Source organism: Rhinoderma darwinii, chromosome 3, assembly GCF_050947455.1.
Source record: "Rhinoderma darwinii isolate aRhiDar2 chromosome 3, aRhiDar2.hap1, whole genome shotgun sequence".
Lineage (NCBI taxonomy): Eukaryota > Metazoa > Chordata > Amphibia > Anura > Rhinodermatidae > Rhinoderma > Rhinoderma darwinii.
The window spans coordinates 142,416,605-142,431,574 of record NC_134689.1 but is presented as its reverse complement, the minus strand read 5'-3'; positions in this window follow the sequence as shown (position 1 = coordinate 142,431,574).

Genomic DNA, 14,970 nt, shown 5'->3' with positions numbered 1-14,970 from the left:
TGAGACCGATTGTCTCTGGAATAGGATCAGTCCTCGAAAGATTATCAGAATGGCTAGATTGCTTATTGCAACCACTTGCACAACAAGCACCAGGTTTCTTAAAAGATACTAGAGATGTACTCTCAGCTTTCCAACAAAAAAAGTGGAATAAAAATCTAACATGGTTAACATGTGATGTAGTCTCTCTATATACTGCCATTCCTCACCAAGTCGCACATGATGCACTGAAATATCACTTAAATACACACAGTACCCACACTGAAGATTTTCAAAACTACATTTTAGAGATACTCATATTCCTCATGACAAATAACTACTTCCAATTCGATGATAAATTTTACTTACAATTATCAGGCGTGTCAATGGGGGCAAAATTTTCTCCATCCATCGCAAATTTAACAATGTCCTGGTGGGAAGAATCATATATATTTTCAAATAATCCATATGAAAAACAAATAGAATGGTACGGTAGATATATCGACGACCTTCTACTAATATGGAAAAATGATGTAAAAACAATTCCATTATTCATCGAATTCATAAACAACAATAACTACAATCTCCGTTTTACCTATCAACAGAATCAAAACAAAATTACCTTCCTGGATTTAGACCTGACAGGAGAGTCAGGCAACATTATACAAATACAAACCCACCGCAAAACAACCAGTGGCAATACAATACTACATGCTGATAGTAATCATCTAAAACAAACGATAAAATCTATTCCGGTAGGAGAAATGATCCGTGCAAAAAGAAACTGCACCTCTCATACCCAATATACTGAGGAGAAAAAACAAATCAAAAGTAGGCTACAAGAAAGAGGATATCCAAAATGGTCTCTTGAACGGGCAGACAATATCACATCAAAAATCGACAGGAACCAGTTACTTAATCAAACCAAAAAACACGTTGAAATGGAACCAAACAAACCTACTCTAGTGCTACAGCAAAGCAACCAATTTCATCAAATTAAAAAAATTGTCAACAACTATCTACCCATATTAATGGAAGATGACACTTTAAGATCAATATTAAAAGACGGTTGCAGAATAGTAGCCCGTAAAGCTCCATCAATAGGTAGTGTCTTATCACCATCGGCCTTCCAACCCACAAAACCAATGACCACATGGTTGGAAAATAAAGGATCATACAAGTGTGGTCAACATCCGTGCAAAATATGTTCACACACTCATGTTACAAAAATTTTCTCAAATTCCAACAATTCTGAAACTTTTTCTATACAAAGTTACATTAATTGTAATTCAGAACTAGTAGTATACATCATCGAATGTACAGAATGCAACCTAAAGTACATAGGCTGCACAAGCCGCAAACTAAAAATCCGCATTCTTGAACATTTAAGCTACATAAGAAATTCTAACATCCAAAATATATCAAATGCGGCAAGACACTTTATACTCCATCATAAAAGAACAATAAACTCATTCCGATGTTATGCAATCGAAAAAATTCATAAATCCAAAAGAGGTGGAAATAGAAAAGAAAAAATGCTACAAAGAGAAGCATTTTGGATTTTTCGGTTAAAAACCAGAGTACCAGAAGGTCTTAATTTAAAAAGAGAGATCATGCATTATTATTAACCACAGAATAACCGGTCTGAACGAAAAAAAGAAATAAATTCAGACAAAAAATACTGTCCATTTTATATGGACAATTCCATGTCTATCACAATATATCATTACAATTTCTATGACAGTATGCCATATTCATTTGCCTTTTTTTCACAAAAAACGTTCTATAATGAAAAGAAAAAAAAAAAAAAAAAAAAAAAAAAAAAAAAAATATAAGCAGAAGATAAACTGTATTTATCAAGCATAAATACATCACTACCCTCAAATTCCCAATTTAATACGATTTTAACCAGCTATATGTATCTCTCAGGACACATAAGCTTTTTAACAGCCTAACCATGAATCTTTATCAATTCATCTTCACGACATTTGTGAAGAAAAAACCTAGTTCTTCTTTTTCTACATTTCTCACTCAACCACTATTCACACACAACCTGACTCAATGCATTATAAATTCTAACAATGCGTTTTTAGACCATGGCTTTCTTATACATCTGCTTATCCAAGAATGTCAACATACTATGTGGATACACACATGTCACAAATGTTTTGATAGATATACAAACAATTTAAAAGATACTTACCATTCTCGGATTATTCAGCTCATTAGCCCAGGAGCCGGTCAATGTGGGAGGCGGGTCAAAGACTGCGTTCCAACATCAGGCACCCCTGAAACGCAATTAATTAAACACACACCTGTGGTCAAACACATTTAAACCCAGCATGCACAGTCAGAGTTCTCATCCTAGCCATGAATAAGGACGGAGATACCGTCTGAAACGCGTAGGCTACCTACCATTACTCCTATCATTGCAAGATATTATACATGCTATCGAACCTCTTATTTTTTAACAAGAATAATTAAAACTTGGAAAAAGATTCCTTTTATTTCCACGAATGCTGGATCCAACCTTCCTTTCCTTCTAAGCATACCTTTTTCGTGAGCCACCACGAGGATCCGAGCACCAGGATTACCCATCACAAATAACCAAATCAACTTTTACAAGGTGAGCTGGAGAAATTCTCCCTACATTACTTGTTTCTACATGCTGGCATTTGTTCTCACGTGCTCACCATACTAAGTCAATTTTGGAACGTATTAAGCATTACTATATAACCAACAATGATATGCAATGTTTATGAACAAATAATATTCTAATGAAAGAACAACTAAATACAACCACTATCAAGGTTTTTTTTTGGCACAGTTTGTTCACCATTCTAAGGAACGGTGCATTGTTTTTACACTGAGGTTAGTGATCACTGTTCTCCATAGAACTTTATCTATTCATTACTCCTAAAAGGAACATCGCACTATTGAACGTTTTTTTCATTTCCAAGAAAAAAAGTCGCATTCCGGTGCACGGATCTTTTCTACAATTATTCTTGTTAGTGATCATTGTTCTCCACAGAACTCTATCTATCTATTACTTCCAAAAAGAATATCGCACTATTGAATGTTTTTCCATTTCAAAGAAAAAAGTCGCATTCTTGAACGTAACCATTCACACTGACAAATCATGGAACAAAATCTTTCATTTTCAAGGAGTGAAATGGCAGCAAAAGTGTTTGATAATACTTATACGTCAACAAACTATAACCATACATTGAAGGATACATTTCAAGAATACGAAAAACTCATGACAAAAGAAGCAAAAATATGGTGGGACATGACAACGTTGAGTAACTATATATCAAAAAAGATGATACCCAGAGGTCTAAGAATAAAAAAAACACCGACATTCAACTATTCAACAGAGTTCAATGACACCTGGAACCAAATACTAACCGATTGTTCAATCAAATTGATGCAGCTAATTACAAAGGAAGAAAAAACCAAATTAACAGAACTAGAATTAAGCATAACTGAAATCAAAATCAAATTAGATGCTTTTCCAAGTTCCTCAGAATTTGACACTTTTGAGACACGGATCTCTTCATTTATTGACAAACTCAATAAATCGATAGCTGAGACCAAGAAAAAGAAATTTCAAAGAGACACAAGAGACTACAATGAGAACACAGTCTACAACTGGAACCGCAACGAACATATCAGAAACATTAGACCCATACTGAAACACCAAAACCGATATAAAAGAAGAAATGACTTACAAAATAAAGTCAGCTTCAGCTCAACCGAACAAGATTCTACAGATGGTTTTTCAGAAGAGGAAAATCCCAGACACCAACATCACAATAATTACAGACACGAAAATACTCATAGGTTTTCAAAAAACGCAGAAGGAGGGGCGGCAGAAAACACCGAAAATATGGACCAGGATCTAAGCCGTCGCCTCCGCTCACGAAAACCTCTGCACCAAACCTGAATGTCATTAACCTATCTTCTATCCCACTTTCGGAAGCACAAACTGAAGTTTTAACTTTAGGTCTCAATTTTGCTCCCAGCAATAACTTCGATCTTTTCCACACCATTATCGATATCAATAAATTTATAAGAAACCTTACCGTCAAGAAACACTTCCTTCCGAAGGAAACATCAATTATTGAATCAATAACAACAGAAATTTCTACAAATATTGAAGCACAACAATTGGAACATATCAATTTGATAGAACGAGAAAATAGAAAAGAATTTTCCTTTCAAGAATTGCAAACTATGATGTGCTTGGAAAGCTTGAACACAGAAACAACGGAAACACATACAAATATGGCAACCAACTTCACAACAAGTAATGCTAAATTTTATCCTATTGCGTCCAGAACCGAATCAATGGACCATTTTCAATTGACAATAGAAAAAGAACTACAAAAACTTTCAGAAAGCATTCAAGAAAATAAGCATGAATCCAATCTTCCAACACGTCTCAAAAAAGCAATAAAATCTTTAAAAGACAACAAAGAAATTATTATAAAAAACTCTGATAAAGGAGGAGGCATAGTAATAATGGATAAAAACAATTACAAAAAATCAATATTAGATTTATTAGCAGACCAAAAAACATATAAATTATTGGAAAAAAATCCAACCGAAAAAATACAACTTAAAATGAAAAACCTACTCAAAGAAGGTGTAAATAACGGTTTTCTTACACAAAAACAAATGGATTATATATACCTAGAATATCCTACTATACCAATAATACATGCTTTACCCAAAATCCATAAAAACACCCTCCCTCCTCCCATGAGACCGATTGTCTCTGGAATAGGATCAGTCCTCGAAAGATTATCAGAATGGCTAGATTGCTTATTGCAACCACTTGCACAACAAGCACCAGGTTTCTTAAAAGATACTAGAGATGTACTCTCAGCTTTCCAACAAAAAAAGTGGAATAAAAATCTAACATGGTTAACATGTGATGTAGTCTCTCTATATACTGCCATTCCTCACCAAGTCGCACATGATGCACTGAAATATCACTTAAATACACACAGTACCCACACTGAAGATTTTCAAAACTACATTTTAGAGATACTCATATTCCTCATGACAAATAACTACTTCCAATTCGATGATAAATTTTACTTACAATTATCAGGCGTGTCAATGGGGGCAAAATTTTCTCCATCCATCGCAAATTTAACAATGTCCTGGTGGGAAGAATCATATATATTTTCAAATAATCCATATGAAAAACAAATAGAATGGTACGGTAGATATATCGACGACCTTCTACTAATATGGAAAAATGATGTAAAAACAATTCCATTATTCATCGAATTCATAAACAACAATAACTACAATCTCCGTTTTACCTATCAACAGAATCAAAACAAAATTACCTTCCTGGATTTAGACCTGACAGGAGAGTCAGGCAACATTATACAAATACAAACCCACCGCAAAACAACCAGTGGCAATACAATACTACATGCTGATAGTAATCATCTAAAACAAACGATAAAATCTATTCCGGTAGGAGAAATGATCCGTGCAAAAAGAAACTGCACCTCTCATACCCAATATACTGAGGAGAAAAAACAAATCAAAAGTAGGCTACAAGAAAGAGGATATCCAAAATGGTCTCTTGAACGGGCAGACAATATCACATCAAAAATCGACAGGAACCAGTTACTTAATCAAACCAAAAAACACGTTGAAATGGAACCAAACAAACCTACTCTAGTGCTACAGCAAAGCAACCAATTTCATCAAATTAAAAAAATTGTCAACAACTATCTACCCATATTAATGGAAGATGACACTTTAAGATCAATATTAAAAGACGGTTGCAGAATAGTAGCCCGTAAAGCTCCATCAATAGGTAGTGTCTTATCACCATCGGCCTTCCAACCCACAAAACCAATGACCACATGGTTGGAAAATAAAGGATCATACAAGTGTGGTCAACATCCGTGCAAAATATGTTCACACACTCATGTTACAAAAATTTTCTCAAATTCCAACAATTCTGAAACTTTTTCTATACAAAGTTACATTAATTGTAATTCAGAACTAGTAGTATACATCATCGAATGTACAGAATGCAACCTAAAGTACATAGGCTGCACAAGCCGCAAACTAAAAATCCGCATTCTTGAACATTTAAGCTACATAAGAAATTCTAACATCCAAAATATATCAAATGCGGCAAGACACTTTATACTCCATCATAAAAGAACAATAAACTCATTCCGATGTTATGCAATCGAAAAAATTCATAAATCCAAAAGAGGTGGAAATAGAAAAGAAAAAATGCTACAAAGAGAAGCATTTTGGATTTTTCGGTTAAAAACCAGAGTACCAGAAGGTCTTAATTTAAAAAGAGAGATCATGCATTATTATTAACCACAGAATAACCGGTCTGAACGAAAAAAAGAAATAAATTCAGACAAAAAATACTGTCCATTTTATATGGACAATTCCATGTCTATCACAATATATCATTACAATTTCTATGACAGTATGCCATATTCATTTGCCTTTTTTTCACAAAAAACGTTCTATAATGAAAAGAAAAAAAAAAAAAAAAAAAAAAAAAAAATATAAGCAGAAGATAAACTGTATTTATCAAGCATAAATACATCACTACCCTCAAATTCCCAATTTAATACGATTTTAACCAGCTATATGTATCTCTCAGGACACATAAGCTTTTTAACAGCCTAACCATGAATCTTTATCAATTCATCTTCACGACATTTGTGAAGAAAAAACCTAGTTCTTCTTTTTCTACATTTCTCACTCAACCACTATTCACACACAACCTGACTCAATGCATTATAAATTCTAACAATGCGTTTTTAGACCATGGCTTTCTTATACATCTGCTTATCCAAGAATGTCAACATACTATGTGGATACACACATGTCACAAATGTTTTGATAGATATACAAACAATTTAAAAGATACTTACCATTCTCGGATTATTCAGCTCATTAGCCCAGGAGCCGGTCAATGTGGGAGGCGGGTCAAAGACTGCGTTCCAACATCAGGCACCCCTGAAACGCAATTAATTAAACACACACCTGTGGTCAAACACATTTAAACCCAGCATGCACAGTCAGAGTTCTCATCCTAGCCATGAATAAGGACGGAGATACCGTCTGAAACGCGTAGGCTACCTACCATTACTCCTATCATTGCAAGATATTATACATGCTATCGAACCTCTTATTTTTTAACAAGAATAATTAAAACTTGGAAAAAGATTCCTTTTATTTCCACGAATGCTGGATCCAACCTTCCTTTCCTTCTAAGCATTTATTAAGGGGTGTTGTAAGTATTTTGACCCCACAGTTTTTTTGTAAGAATTCATGCAAAGCAGGCGTAAAAACATATAATTTCACTTTTTTCATAAAATTATCACTTTGAAGACCGATTTCTTTGTAAAGCGACCATGAGAATGAAGAAATGCACCCCAAAATCTATCACCCTGTTTCTCCTGTTTTCAAAAATGCCCACATTGTGACCCTAATGTGTTGCCTGGACACACGGCAGGGCCCGAAAGGAAGGGAGCAACCAGAGGCATTCAGGTCTCATTTTTGCTTGAAAATGTTTTAGGCCCCACTGTACATTTGGAGAGGTTTTGAACTACCAGAACGATAGAAACTCCCCATAAACGACCCCATTTAGAAAACTAGACACCTTAAGGTATTTATCTAGAGGTGTAGTGAGTATTTTGACCCCACAGTTTTTTGCTAAATTGAATGCATAGCAGGTGAAATAAAAAAAAACAACACTTTTTATATAAAAGTATCAATTTGAAGACCAATTTCTTTGTAAAGAGACCATGAGAATGAAGAAATGCCCCCATTGTGACCCTAATGCGTTGCCTGGACACACGGCAGGGCCCGAAAGGGAGTTAGCGCCCGAAGACTTTCAGGGCACACATTTTGCTTGAAAATGTTTCAGGTCCCATTACATATTTATAGAGGCACAGAGCTGCCAAAAAGATAGAAACTCCCCATAAATGACCCCATTTTGAAAACTAGACCGCTTAAGGTATTCATCTAGGTGTGTACTAAGTATTTTGACCCCACAGTTTTCGCAGGAATTAATGCAAAGCAGGTGGAAAGAAAATTTTCTTTCACTTTTTTTCACAAATGTGTCATTTTAAGGTCAGATTTCTTGTACAGAGGACATGAGAATAAGGAAATGCACCAGAAAATGTATCACCCTGTTTCTCCTGTGTTCAAAAATATCCCCATTGTGGCCCTAATGTGTTTCCTGGACACACGGCAGGATCCAAAAGGAAGGGAGCACCCGGAGGCTTTCAGGACACACATTTTGCTTTGAAAATGGGAGGATTCTACTTTTCTAGATTGAGAAATAGATGTCCCTAACAGTTTCTACACCCTATGACTATGTCGTGCTAAGAAAGCAGCTGTCCTGAAATCATGACTACTCTCTGGTCTGCAGATTGAAATAGGAGATCTTCAATCACTTTCTCCTGAAATTCAAAGAATGTCACCCTGCCCGCTGATTTTTTGTACAGGACAAATGCGTTCTGCATCGCAACTTGAATCCCTTGAAGCGACACTTTCGCTGTCGCTTTCAAGTAAGGCTGGGTTCACACGACCTATTTTCAGACATAAACGAGGCGTATTATGCCTCGTTTTACGTCTGAAAATAGGGCTACAATACGTCGGCAAACATCTGCCCATTCATTTGAATGGGTTTGCCGACGTACTGTGCAGACAACCTGTCATTTACGCGTCATCGTTTGACAGCTGTCAAACGACGACGCGTAAAAATAGAGCCTCGTCAAAAGAACACTTCTTCTTTGGACGTCTTTGGAGCTGTTTTCTCATAGACTCCAATGAAAACAGCTCCAAAAACGGACGTAAAAAGCGCAGCGAAAACGCAGCGAAAACCGTGAGTTGCTCAAAAAATGTCTGAAATCAGGGTCTGTTTTCCCTTGAAAACAGCTCCGTATTTTCAGACGTTTTTGGTCACTACGTGTGCACATACCCTAAGGGTATGTTCACACGAGGGCGTCCGTAACGGCTGAAATTACGGGGATGTTTCAGCCTGAAAACATCCCAGTAATTTCAGCCGTAACGGCATGTGCAGGCTCTTGAACGCCGCGTCAATTACGGACGTAATTGGCGCTGCTATTCATTGGAGTCAATGAATAACGGCTCCAATTACGGGCAAAGAAGTGACATGTCTATTTACGCGCCGTCTTTTGACAGGGGCGTGTAAATTACGCCTCGTGTGAACAGACAAACGTCTGCCCATTGCTTTCAATGGGCAGATGTTTGTCAGCGCTATTGAGGCGCTATTTTCGGACGTAATTCGGGGCAAAAACGCCCGAATTACGTCCGTAAATAGGCCGTGTGAACATACCCTAAAAGCTCAACTTCAGATGCAGAATCCGTATCTGAGCATAGCATCTGATAGGCTTCCTCAACGCTGTATCTTCTGGCAGCCATAATGATCTAAAAGAATTAAACTATTTTTTTCAAACCTAAACCTAAACCCTACGCCTAACACAAACCGTAAACCCAAGCCCAGAACAGCACCCTACGCCGTCCAAGGCCCCATGCACATGAACGTGTTTTTGCGGCCGCAATTCCCCCGAAAATCCACGGGAGAATTGCGGCCCCATTCTTTTCTATGGGGCCATGCACACGACCGTAGTTTTTGTGGTCCTTGCACGGCCCGGGAGCCGAAAGAACGGGCATGTCTTATTACGGCCCTGTTCTGCGGTCCGGGCTCATTGAAAACAATGGTGGCGGCCATGTGCATGTCCCGCGATTTGCGGGCGGCCTGCGGCGGACAGTCCGCAGCCGGCCGACCCGAAAATCACGGGCGTGCACACGGCTACGGTCGTGTGCATGAGTCCTAACAGCGTACACGCCGTCTAACAGCGTACCCTTAAAATAAAGTAGTTTATAGTACGATTCTTAGTATATACAGTAAATATATTTATATTTATATATATATGTATATACTATATACTATAAAATACTGAAAAAAATTTTGTTTTTTTTTAATAAACTGTGTAAGGGACAAGTGATTTTGTGTGGGGACACTGACACACTTGTATCTGTTTCTCTCCACAGCTAGAACAGTGAGGAGAAACAGATACATGTTTTTACTTTTATTTTACAGAAGTGATCACTATGATTGGATCTCATAGTGATCACAAAAGATCAGAAACCAATACTATTGGCTCCTGATCACTGCTCTAAGAACAGAGCTGCTAGCAACAGCTCTGTACGCAGTAACAGCATGTGACCGCTGTGATTGGCTGTCACAGCGGTCACGTGCTGTTACGACGAAATCAGCAGGTCCTGATGGCTGCACTAAGAACCGGACCTGTTACTTACAGCCGGTTTTTAGTGCAGATGTCACCAGGGTGCCGATAAACCCCCTCTACTACAGCGACGCCAAAAGGCGTCGCTGTAGACTGAGTACATGCACCGCCTGACGTCAAAAGACGGTGGCCGGTCGTTAAGGGGTTAAAGAGGCTCTGTCACCAGATTTTTCAACCCCTATCTCCTATTGCAGCAGATAGGCGCTGCAATGTAGATTACAGTAACGTTTTTCTTTTTTAAAAACGAGCATTTTTGGCCAAGTTATGACCATTTTTGTATTTATGCAAATGAGGCTTGCAAAAGTACAACTGGGCGTGTTTACAGTAAAAGTACAACTGGGCGTGTATTATGTGTGTACATCGGGGCGTTTTTACTTCTTTTACTAGCTGGGCGTTAGGAATGGGAGTGTATGATGCTGACAAATCAGCATCATCCACTTCTGTTCGTTAACACCCAGCTTCTGGCAGTGCAGACACACAGCGTGTTCTCGAGAGATTACGCTGTGACGTCACTCACTTCCTGCCCCAGGTCCTGCATCGTGTCGGCCACATCGGCACCAGAGGCTACAGTTGATTCTGCAGCAGCATCAGCGTTTGCAGGTAAGTAGCTACATCGACTTACATGCAAACGCCGATGCTGCTGCAGAATCAACTGTAGCCTCTGGTGCCGATGTGTCCTCGCTCGTCCGACACGATGCAGGACCTGGGGCAGGAAGTGAGAGACGACACAGCTTGATCTCTCGAGAACACGCTGTGTCTCTGCACTGCCAGAAGCTGGGCGTTCTGAAGAGAAGTGGATGATACTTTTCGTCAGAACACCCAGCTAGTAAAAGAAGTAAACACGCCCAGATGTAACACACATAATATACGCCCAGTTGGACTTTTACTTTAAACACGCCCAGTTGGACTTTTGCAAGCCTCATTTGCATAAATAGAAAAATGGTCATAACTTGGCCAAAAATGCTTGTTTTTTAAAAATAAAAACGTTACTCTTATCTACATTGCAGCGCCGATCTGCTGCAATAGCAGATAGGGGTTGCAAAATCTGGTGACAGAGCCTCTTTAATGCCTTTCTGTAGAATTATTTTTTAAGGGGTGAGGGACTAAGATTATTAGTATCTGATTTCAATCTGTATTTTTTCTGTAGTTCTATTTTAGAAATATGTGTTTTTCCCAAACTGTGGAATAAAGAGTCAACAATGGGGATCCAGAGGTTTTAACAAAATCATGTGAGAAATCGGAACCAGAAGGACTGATCAAGGATGACCATCTGAATGTATTATTTTAAATATATTTTTTATTTTTGTGTTTTCATTTAACAAAACTGTAACTTGCAATAACATTTGAACTGAATGTGATCTTCTATGTCAATGTGACGTTTTATGATCTCTCCATTTTTCCAGTTTGAATACTCATTTGAAAGGGGCTTTTGTGTAATCTTACTTTGTGGCACCCTTGCACTTTATCACTGTATATTGCACATTAATAGAATTATTATTATTCATTATATTTGAATAGAATTAATAGAATAATTTTTACATATGATTTAGCTACATTTACTATTTTTTAACAATGTAGTTTAACCTTTTAACGCTATTGCACTTTATTACTGTATTCTGCACATACAATTGAATTAATATTATCCTGTATATAAATTTAGCGATATTCCTCGTTTAGTAAAGGTACGGTAATTTTCTCACTTCAGATACATGCCATTATTTTATGTATTGGTTTATTGTTTTTTTGTTTTTCACTTATATGAATTTCTTGTGTTTTCTTGTTCTTTTATTTTTTGCACCTTCTCCTTCCCCTTTTACATATATTCAATTATTTTACGTATTGGGCATATATCCCGTGTTGGTATGCATGTCCCGCTGGCCTTCCCTTAGTCTTAGGAGATGGCCGTACTGATGGGAATGTGTGTGCGATGGTCCCGCCATCTCGGACTGATTCGGATAGATCCGTGGGCGGCGGCCTCTCACAAACATCCATCCTTGGGCCAGTCTACCTATGCCTGACAGGTATGTGTCAATCACACTCACGGTCCATATTCTAATTTCCCTTGTAACACCACCCCTCCCCTTCTTCTCAGTCAAACGTAGTATGGGGGGGCATGTAGATCACATGACTCCACATGTGACTATCCATGCACCGCATAGACACTTTCATATGGTTCAAGCCATTTCCTAATATGGCCATCGGTTCACGAGACTTGCGCAGTAGAGAGGGATCTAAATGCATAGAATTAACAACGATTGCAAAATGCACAGTGATGCAACTTTATTAACAGCAGCGATTTACATATAATCATATTCAATTATCACACGATTACATTCGGGCAGTTTTCTCCCGGATGGCTGGCAGGATTGGTGGATGTGACGTTCGCAGGGCTTACCATGTTACTGTATATGTGACCGTCTGATGCATATCCCACGTGTCAGTGCCCCGGCATCTCCTCCTCACCTATCAGCTCCTACCTTACATCTGACTGGTCTTTAATTTGATTCCTTACTGGTTAATCCCATCTATTTAATGTCATCAGAAATACCCCATATCCACGCCTCATGAGGAAAACCACGGTGAAACGAGTGTCGACGTGGCCATACACACTGCTAACTTCCTGCTTACTTTCCTATGTACATAAGTTAACATGTCCTGTCTTTTCCTTGCAAAATATACTCTAGTGTCTCTTTCTACATATGTGTCTTGACTATAATCTGACTGCCACTTAGGCATATATCCTTGCTGTTTTATAGACACTATTTAGTACCCATGCTGATTTTGCATAGAGACTGACATTATGATATGAGAAGATGCCATTGGTCTTGAAGAAACTATTTCTAGACTAATTTCATTCTTTGTACCAGGATTATGTATATATTTCTTTAGCGTTGAATTTATTTGGTTGATATCATCTTTTTATCTGCTTCTGTCTTAACAAATTCCAATAAAATTGATTATGTTTTAATTTATCTTGGTGTAATTTATAGTTTACAGTGAAGGAAATAAGTATTTGATCCCTTGCTGATTTTGTAAGTTTGCCCACTGTCAAAGACATGAACAGTCTATAATTTTTAGGCTAGGTTAATTTTACCAGTGAGAGATAGATTATATAAAAAAAAATAAAGAAAATCACATTGTCAAAATTATATATATTTATTTGCATTGTGCACAGAGAAATAAGTATTTGATCCCCTACCAGCCATTAAGAGTTCAGCCTCCTCCAGACCAGTTACACGCTCCAAATCAACTTGGTGCCTGCATTAAAGACAGCTGTCTTAAATGGTCACCTGTATAAAAGACTCCTGTCCACAGACTCAATTAATCAGTCTGACTCTAACCTCTACAACATGGGCAAGACCAAAGAGCTTTCTAAGGATGTCAGGGACAAGATCATAGACCTGCACAAGGCTGGAATGGGCTACAAAACCATATTTTAGACGCTGGGTGAGAAGGAGACAACTGTTGGTGCAATAGTAAGAAAATGGAAGACATACAAAATGACTGTCAATCGACATCGATCTGGGGCTCCATGCAAAATCTCACCTCGTGGGGTATCCTTGATCCTGAGGAAGGTGAGGGCTCAGCCGAAAACAACACGGGGGGAACTTGTTAATGATCTCAAGGCAGCTGGGACCACAGTCACCAAGAAAACCATTGGTAACACATTACGCCGTAATGGATTAAAATCGTGCAGTGTCTGCAAGGTCCCCCTGCTCAAGAAGGCACATGTACAGGCCCATCTGAAGTTTGCAAATGAACATCTGGATGATTCTGAGAGTGATGGGAGAAGTAGCTGTGGTCAGATTAGACTAAAATTGAGCTCTTTGGCATTAACCCAACTCGCCGTGTTTGGAGGAAAAGAAATGCTGCCTATGACCCAAATAACACTGTCCCCACTGTCAAGCATGGAGGTGGAAACATTATGTTTTGGGGGTGTTTCTCTGCTAAGGGCACAGGACTACTTCACCGCATCAATGGGAGAAAGGATGGAGCCATGTACCGTCAAATCCTGAGTGACAACCTCCTTCCCTCCACCAGGACATTAAAAATGGCTCGTGGTTGGGTCTTCCAGCACGACAAAGACCCGAAACATACAGCCAAGGCAACAAAGGAGTGGCTCAAAAAGAAGCACATTAAGGTCATGGAGTGGCCTAGCCAGTCTCCAGACCTTAATCCCATCGAAAACTTATGGAGGGAGCTGAAGATCCGAGTTGCCAAGCGACAGCCTCGAAATCTTAATGATTTACAGATGATCTGCAAAGATGAGTGGGCCAAAATTCCATCTAACATGTGTGCAAACCTCATCATCAACTACCAAAAACGTCTGACTGCTGTGCTTGCCAACAAGGGTTTTGCCACCAAGTATTAAGTCTTGTTTGCCAAAGGGATCAAATACTTATTTCTCTGTGCACAATGCAAATAAATATATATAATTTTGGCAATGTGATTTTCTTTTTTTTTTTTTATATAATCTATCTCTCACTGGTAAAATTAACCTAGCCTAAAAATTCTAGACTGTTCATGTCTTTGACAGTGGGCAAACTTACAAAATCAGCAAGGGATCAAATACTTATTTCCTTCACTGTATATGCTCCAAGGTTAGAATTTTTTGTTAAATATATGTTTTTGGGGTTTAAGCCATCTT